This window comes from Elephantulus edwardii, unplaced genomic scaffold (genome assembly GCF_000299155.1).
Source record: "Elephantulus edwardii isolate Elephantulus edwardi_28Jun2011 unplaced genomic scaffold, EleEdw1.0 scaffold00144, whole genome shotgun sequence".
Taxonomy (NCBI): domain Eukaryota; kingdom Metazoa; phylum Chordata; class Mammalia; order Macroscelidea; family Macroscelididae; genus Elephantulus; species Elephantulus edwardii.
Window position 1 is genome coordinate 8,472,435 of NW_006399894.1, and position 9,213 is coordinate 8,481,647.

Below are 9,213 nucleotides of genomic sequence, written 5' to 3' on the forward strand. Positions count from 1 at the left end.
GCGGACATGTAACTTTGCCATCAGTTTTGATGTGGAAACATTGTGATCTATAATGTTGTTGGACAACAGTAGTTTTAAGAGTAAAATATGAAAGATTTTAAAAATTAAAAAAAGCTAGCTCTGTCCTTTACTTATTGAGACACTTTAACTTTTTCATTTGTATTTCCATTGTATTAGATAAATAAATGTGAATGTAAAATTGTATAAAAAAAAAAAATAGGCCTTGCCAACTTCCAGAGTCATCACTCAAACATTAATGTGGAATCTATTCATTGAAATGAGCTCAAACTCAAGTACCCAGAAACATTTATCTTCATTGATTTCATCAAAAAGCAAATAGTCCTTTTTAAAATTTATATTGATAAGTATGTTATGTAAAACTATGTTTTACTTAAAAGGAATCCATTTTATTTGTGCCTTTATAAATATGTTCTTAACTATTACATCATGTTTACTCATTTGCTGAAGCTCCTCAGATATTCAAAACCTGCTTTAATAATAGATATTTTAGGTACATTTTAGTTAAGTCTTTTAAGTTTACAAATACAATTTCATTCATTATCATTTTCACTGTTGCCTTAGAACAGATTCCAACTCATAGCTGACCCTTGGTTTCAAAGGCTGTTAAAAAAATTAAAAATAGAGGGGGGAACCCACAATATAAATGAATAAAATATAAATGAAGGATTGTAAGGAACACAATGTACACACATGAAACACAAAGTACATGAATAATAAAAATATATGCAGTTGAAAATAAAAATAAATTAGAATAGTAGAAGGGAAAAAGAAAACAAAACAAAACAAAAAACCAAAAACAAGGAAACCTCCCCTCTTTCTCTCCGGGACCCACTGGTGAATTTGAATTGCCAGAGATTGATTGCCAGCCTTTAAGACAACAGTGGAACTCGCTAAGGACTATGCCACCTCATTTCCCTACAATTACAGAGGAAAAGCTACCGTTTTATTTTGACCAAAATAATAATTTATTTTTTTTCTTTAGTAGTCAAACATCAATACTACTTCCCTCTCCTTCAAAATAATTTCTCTTCCCTCAGTAAGTTTTATGCTAAATCACAAAGGAATATTTTTATTTCGGATGCTATTATCTGTGTTTCTTCCTGGAACAAGTGTTAATTAATCTCTTTGGGTTTGTATATGGACTAAGGTGAGGAAAATAGTTGTCTAGGGAGTTAACATCATCTTTATAGAAGGGACAAATGCTCTATGTGAAAAGATGTTGAAAAAGGAAATCATCAGTCTTTTCCCAGGCCTTCACAAATGGTTGTTAGGTGCTATTGAGTCAAGCACAACATATATATATCTCCAAACATAGTATTGTTGTTGATTGCCTTCGAGTCGAGCACAACTCATAGTGGCCCTATGAAAAAAATGCCTGAAGCCTTTCTATAACTAACAACATTTATCGAAGTTCATAGAGATTCCAGAGGGAGGTATACATATATAGTCTGGTGATATATTAATGTAGATAAATCACAACAAGAAAAGTTTGCCTATCTTTTTCTTTCAGAGTCGCTGATGAAATAGAACCATCAAAAGATGTAATTTTGGTTTAGCAGTGCAACACATTAAAATTATTAACTTGAAATTTACTGTTAACTTGTATATTTCTATCTACTAGAAAACATAATCCTTAAAATCATTAACAAGTTACGCAGATGACATAATTCTCGTTGTTGAAACTGAGGAAGATATGAAATGATTTCTGTAAAGGATAAAAGACTGCAGCAATCAATATGAGTTATGTTTCAACATTAAAAAAGCTAAAATCCTCACCACCAGGTAAATCAGCAACATCATGAAAAGATGGAGAAGAGATAGAAATTGTCAGTGACTCCATCTTGCTGGATCCACAACCAGGAGCCAGGAATTCAAAAGACTCCTTTCCTTGGGCAAGTCTGCTGTCAGGGACCTTTCCAAAGTGCTACAAAGCAATGATGTCAGATTGAAGACTCAGTGCATTTGATCCAAACCATAATTTTCTCAATTAGTAACTATGCAATTGAAAGTTGGGCAGATCATAAGGATGCCAAAAGAAGACTTGATGTCCTTGAGTTGGGATGTTGGAGAGGAGTTCCAAACACCCATGGATTGCAAGAAAGATAAATAAATATGTCTCAAAAAAGATGCAGCTGGATGCTTCTTGGAGGCAAGAGGAGTGAAACTTTGATTTGCATAATTTGGGCATGGTGTTAGAAGGGACTAGACCTTAGAAGAAAAGCATGCTTGGAAAGGTGGAGGGTCAGCCAAGCAAGGGAAGAACCTCAGTAAGATGGATTGATACAGTGAGTGTAACTGTGGACTAGTATGTCAGAGATGGAGAAGATGGCACAAAATAGAGCCGGATTCAGATCCCATGGTTTATAGGGTCCCTAGGGTTCGTAGTTGACTCAACGGCACTTAACAACCACAACAACATATATAATATCAAACATGGGAGAATTATTACTGGTGGTGTCAACATTAACTTCTCAACTTCTAACCAAAAAGTCCATGGTGAGAAACCACCAGCACCTATGTGGAGACAATATGTGTCATTCAGATCTTAAGCAACATTCAGCCTAGGCGGCTTTAAGGCATTTTTATTCTATTCCATCTCATAACTGTGAATGGTAATTGACTAGTTGAAATTTAACAACATCATATGAGACGGTGGAGGTTGAGTGGTAGAATTATCAACTATTTAGGCAGCATGGGTTTGATTCCCAGTCGAATATACCTTATACACATGCAGCCATGGAGTCTTGCAGGCTACTATCATGCTGAACAGTTTCTGACAGAACTTCAGCACTAAGATGGGCTGTGGGAAAATGTCTGAGGTATACTTCCAGAAGACAATGAACTGAGAATTCTAGGGATCCATAAGGAAATAAGTAGACTTTTAGGTGGCCTAGTGTGTAAGAAGTTGTGCTGTCAAATCAGGTCATAGTTCGAGTCTACTAGCTACTTGAAGGGAGAAAGAGCAGTCTCCTCCCATGTGGTTTACAGCCTCTAAAAACCTGTGAGAGGGTCAGCTCTGAGTCAGTTTTGACTCAACTGCATATATCAACCACAAAGGGATTGTGGTGATGTTATCTGTTTTGTTTTTTGTTTTTTCTTTTGGTGCATAAGTCTCAGAGGCATCTAAAAGCAATAAAATCATATGATGTTGTTATGTGCTGTCGAGTTACCTACGGCTCATAATGACCCTACATACAACTAAACTCTGCTCTATCTTGAGCCAATTTCATTGTCTCTGACACACCTGCCCTTATTACCTTAGTGACTGAATTAACCCATCTCATCCAGGGTCTTTCTCTCTTATACTCCACAGCATGACGTCCTTCTCCAAGAACTGGTCCCTCTTGGCAACATGCCCAAAGTATGTCAGACAGAGCTTCAAAATCTTTACCTCCAAGGAGCAGCCTGGTTTCACTCTCTACAGGCTGTGAAGATTTATTGACAAAATCTTATACATAGACTTGTATGTAGATGTATATATGTTTTAAACAAAGAACTTGAAATTAGAACACTATAAACTTACTGTAGGGGATTTACAATGTCCTAGAGAGAAAGAATAGAAGAAAGGCACTATTATAGTAATAACTTACATTTTTATTCATTCCGATGGAATCCAGAGACTCATATTGTTTTTTCTGTTATTGAGTCAGATCCTTCATTCATCCAGTTTTCAAAGGCAATCACATAGGTGGCGATTGCCTATCCTTCTCCCACCAAGTGCTATAGATTCAATCCATGTGCCTTTGGGATTGCAGCACAGCTTCTTACCACAAGGCCACGAGAGGCCTAAAGTAGCTACTAAATGGACAAACTATTAAAGTTATTTTCTTTTTATGTAAATTTCAGTGTGTCTCATAAATGTTTTTAAATCATACCATTATAAATGTCACATGACTCATATTTTAAGTATCTTACTGAAATTCTACTAATTCATAAATTCTCCTATAATCCTACATTCTCCTATTTTGTTTTCTTCATGTTGAAATGTAAGACATATTGAAGGCTGTATTCTTTAGTCTGCTTCAGCAAGCACTTCAGGTCCTTCTCACTTTCAGCAAGTAAGATTGTGTCACCTACATCATGTAGGTTGTTGATGACTTTTCCTCTGATTCTGATGCCACATTCTTATTCAAAGTTTCTGGCTTCACGGATTATTCAGTCAGCATACAGATTGAATAGGTATAGAGAAAGGATAAACTTTGATGCACACCTTTCCTAATTTTAAACTTTACAGTGTTCCTAATAACTTCTTCCTAGAGTTCTTTTGAAGCCCCTATTGAGTATTTAACAGTAGTGAATATTCAAAACACATTAGCTACTGTTATCATCAGGCCTACAGTTTCCTTTATAGTCAAGATGTATTCAGTTAAAACATTGCCTATACTCTGACTCATTTTTTGTAAATTTGAAATACCACTCTTCTTTAAAATTTTTTTCATTATTAATTTCAATGAAAATTTACAGACAGTGGATTTCCATTCATTCATTGTTGCACTTTTCTCCCTGCCCACTGCTCCTCCACTCTGAGTACACTCCCATCTTTGAAAAGTAAAAGAAAAATTCTTCCATTGTTTTACAGTCCCTCCTCCCAGGTCCACTCCTCTATGCAGCCTTTGCTCTGGACGCGCTCATGACAGAAATACATAATCACATAACCCTTTTAAACAGTTTTCTCCCTCATCTGTTTCAATGCAGTATGCATTATTTATCCCATCTTTCTCAGTCTCTCCCCAAGCCCCATGTCAGTCCTGTTTTACAATAGGAAATACCCCTCTTTTCTATTATTAAGTGGTTTAACATCTGTGTATCCCTTATTTATTCAAACTACTAAGATACTGTGATACTATTGATAATTGAGACTATAAAGAGAACCATCAACAATAAGAATTTGGAGCTTTTATTTCTTTTTTTGACAAGACATTAATAATGTTGGAACATGTTGGGCTACTCACCTAAATATCAAGTTCAAACCCACTAGAGTCTGTTAGCCTTAAAAACTTGATGGAGGGACTCTGTGAGTTCAAAGTGACTGAACAGGAGTAGAGGCATTTTGTTCCTTAGTTTTTGCAAGGAAGTTAAACCTAAGTGGAATGTCACACAAGTTAGAGTTTGCTATGATCTATGCTCCAGGATTGTTTTTGTTGTTGTTATATGCCGTCAGGTCACCTGTGACACATAGCAACCCTCTAGGTACAATAGCTCTGAAGCCTTCCCTGTCCTAAGCCAGTCTCACTAATTCCAACACACCTACCTCTCACCACAGTTACTATGTATATCCATCTTATCCAGTGTTTTCTTTTCCTTTGCTGTCCCTTCACCCTTCCAAGCATGATGTCCTTATCCAAGTACTGGTCCCTCCTGGCAACATGCCCGAAGTGTGTGAGACAGAGCTTCAAAATCCTTGCCTCCAAGAAGAAACTTGATTTCACCTTCTCTAGGACAGAGCTATTTGTTCTCTTGGCTTTCCATGGAATGTTCAAGACGGTTCTCCAGTATAAAACTCAAAGGCATCTCGAGTCATCATTAGTCATTGTCCAGCTCTCTGATGAATATCTAGTAATTGTGAAGACCATGGCCTAGATCAGGTGCACTTTAGTCTCTAGTCTGACATCATTGCTCTTGCACTTTGGAGAAGAAGTCCATGACAGCAAATATTCCCAATGCAGTTTGTCTTTTGATTTCCTGACTGCTGATGCTAAGAGTGTTGATTATGGAGCCAAGCAAGCTGAAATTGTTAACAAGTTCTAATATGATGCTGCCAATTGGGATAGTATGTTATTTTTTTTTGTTTGTTTCATTGAGGAAAATATATTTTTATTTCAACAACAACCAATAAAAACAACATCTATAAAAAGATATATTCTTTTTTGTTAAGAGAGTCTTTGAAAATTCTTTTCAGTTATTGCCTTTAGATACATTAAAATGATGGTTTTTTAAAATATTATAAGAGTAGCCTTAAGAACTTACTTTTAAAATTCAAATTAGTTTTGACTCATCCTTAAAAATTTTGATTCAGTAGTTGTCTGAGAAAGCTCAAGAATTTGCATTTAAAATAAACACATTTGCAGAATGTTGATGCACTAAAGGGAAAAGCAACAAATTTGCACTACGTTCTTGTGGCACTATCTATACTTCAAAAATGGTATGAAATACTGTGTAAAAAATTTAATATCAAGTAGCATACATTTTTACTTTTTACAACTGTGATATCTTTATGGGACAACAGAGTCACTTTCTGTTTACATTTAAATACTGATTTCAGCTATAAATCATTCAAGGATTTTTAGTTGAAGAAAAACAACCCAATTAAATTTTTCATTAACCCTTGCTTTCCTGTTTTCTCTACTGGTGTATTGTATTCACTTATTTACTTATCTTTTACTTAACATTATATACTAGAGTTTGGAGGAAAAAAAAACCTGTGGAAAATAAAGATAACTATTGTGTAGTTCTCCATCTGCTCTACAGAGTTAACTCGTGGTTGCTGTGATGCTGTGACACTGATGCGATAATGGTTACCAGTGGTTGAGAGTGTTTGGTGGAGCTCCCTGATTAAAACAAGCTTGGAAGTAGGAGTGGCATCCACTTTTGAAATATCTTGCTTCTGAAAAACTATGAACGTGGAGAACTGGTGAAAGTTATATAATTGTTCAGGTCTTTTTTTCATAGGGTCACTATGGGTCATCTATTACTTGATAGCACTTAACAAAAATAACAACTGTAGTTCCTACACCCAGATATGACTCAGAGGAGACATTTACTTATACCAGTAATCTCAAAATGTGGTAATGCTTATTGAAGAAAAAAACACATAGGGTCACCAAATTTCTTTTTAGTTTTTATGTCAGATTAAAATATTTAGGAGAACGTAGGGAGAAGAGAACTTAATTCTCATTAATGTAGTCATGTTGTTGTTGTTGTTATGTGCCATTGAGTCGCCTGTGACTCATAACGACCCTATATATAAGAGCCCTAAACACTGCTTTATCCTGTGCCAATCTCACCATCTCAAACACACTCACTACAACCACCCCAATCACAGAATTGATCCATCTCATCAAGGGTCTTCCTATCCTGCATCATCCCTCCACTCTCCCAAACATGATGTCCCTCTCCAAGGACTGGTCCCTCCTTGCAACATGTCCAAAGTCCGTCAGATGAAGTTTCAGAATCCTTGACTCCAAGGAGTAGCCCAGTTTTACACTCTCCAGAACAAACCTGTTTGCTCTCCTAGCAGTCCATGGTATATTCAACACTCTTCTGTAGCACCACAGCTCAAAGGCATCAATTCTCTTTCTATCATCCCTATTCACTGTACAATCCTCCAATGCATAGCATACAATTGCAAAGACTATAGCCCAGATCAGGTACATCTTAGTCTCCAGCCTGATGTCATTGCTGTACAGTACTCTAGAGACGTCCTTGATAGCTGACTTTCCCAATGCAATTTGTCTCCTGATTTCCTGGCTGCTGGTACCAAGAGTGTTGACTATGAGTCAAGCAAACTAAAACTGTTAACTATCTTAATCACTTCACCATACATGCTGATGCTGCCAATTGGCCCAGTGGTGAGAATCTTTGTATTCTTGATGTTGAGCTTCAATCCATATTGAAGGCTGCAGTCCTTGACCTTCTGCAGCATGTGCTTCTGGTCCTCCTCAATATCAGCAAGCAGGGTTGTGTCATCTGCATAACGCAGGTTGTTGATGAATCTTCCACAAATCCTGATGCCACATTCCTCCTCATACAGCCCAGTGTCCTGTATGATCTGTTCTGCATAAAGATTGAAAAGTTATGGAGATAGAATATATCCCTGGAGGACTTCCTTCCTGATTTTGAAAAATGTAATGTCTCCTTGCTCTGTTCTAATGACTGCCTCTTGGCCCAAGTATAGGTTTCACATAAGCACAATCAGATGTTCTGGGATTCTCATTCTTCTCAGAGTCAGCCGCAGTTGTTGTGATCCACACAGTCAAATGCCTTTGCATAGTCAATGAAGCACAGATAGACATTTGTCTGGTACTCTCTGCTTTCTGCCAAGATCCATATAACATTAGCTATAATATGCCTAGTTCCACAACCTCTTCTAAATCCAGCCTGCACATCTGGCAGCTCTCTGTTGACATATTGCTCTAGTAATTTTTGGATAATTTTCAGCAGAATCTTGCTTGCATGTGATATTAATGATATTGTTCGAAAATTTCCACACTCTGGTGGGTCACCTTTCTTTGGAATGGGAACACATATTGATCTTTTCCAGTCAGTTGGTTGGCCAGCTGTCCTCCAGATTTCTTGGCATAAGTAAGTGAGCACATCCAGGACAACGTCTGTTTGTTGAAATATGTCAATTGGTATGTCATCAACTCCTGGAGAAAACTTATAAAAAAGTTATTTAGTCAGTATTTATGGAGTACCTACTGTGACTCATCTTCTTACTATATTACTGTAATGTCTGAACTAACTGATAGCTGACCTTCCAACAAATTTTTCCAGGTTAAAAATGGCACAGAATTAAATTTTCCACATTTTTCCTGAAGAGCCACTGAGGATTTTAAACCAACAGAAAGTCAAAGCGTGTTAGCAGTGTAACTCAATGTAGTCTCCACCACTAAAGCTCACTCTCCTAAATGAAGGCACTATTTATACTAGGTTCTGAAGAGATGGGAAATTAGTGGTGGAATGTGTTATGAACAATGTCACCTGCACTCGGATCTATGAAAAAGTAGAATAAAAATTCCATCTTTGCTTTGGAAAGGAATTAGTTATAAGAATGAACAAGCTCAGTTCAATGAGCAGATCCCCATACCGCTTCTTTATTTTGTTGTTTTTTCCCCCACTACTGTGTTCATTTCTTTCTGCCATAAACATTTTACATGCAGCTATTTCAAAGTGTTGGTTTAAGTAGAATCATCTCCTTGGTTAGTAAATAAATGTTTGTGCTAATAAAAAAAAATGAAGAGAATAAATTAAGAAGAGGGTCTAGTTTAGTTTTCTAGCATTCTCTCTTTTAATTAACAAATGCACTGGGCCTTTTTTTTTTCTTTCTTTTGGTGGTTGTTGCTCATTCTAGGTTACTCCATTCATCACAGCACAGCATATTGCCTGGTTCTGAGTCATTTTTATAATCATTGGTATGATCAAGTTCATTGTTGAGGTCATTGTGTATTTTGAGTGACTTTCTACTGAGGTAGT

At 36.6% G+C, this 9,213-nt stretch overlaps 1 protein-coding gene across 2 annotated transcripts in view; it reads left to right on the forward strand.

Moving 5' to 3' along the window:
• Positions 1-9,213, forward strand: part of LOC102868158 (alpha-synuclein-like) — a 225,763-nt gene that overhangs the window by 156,035 nt on the left and 60,515 nt on the right. The gene's annotated exons all lie outside the window — the stretch shown is intronic.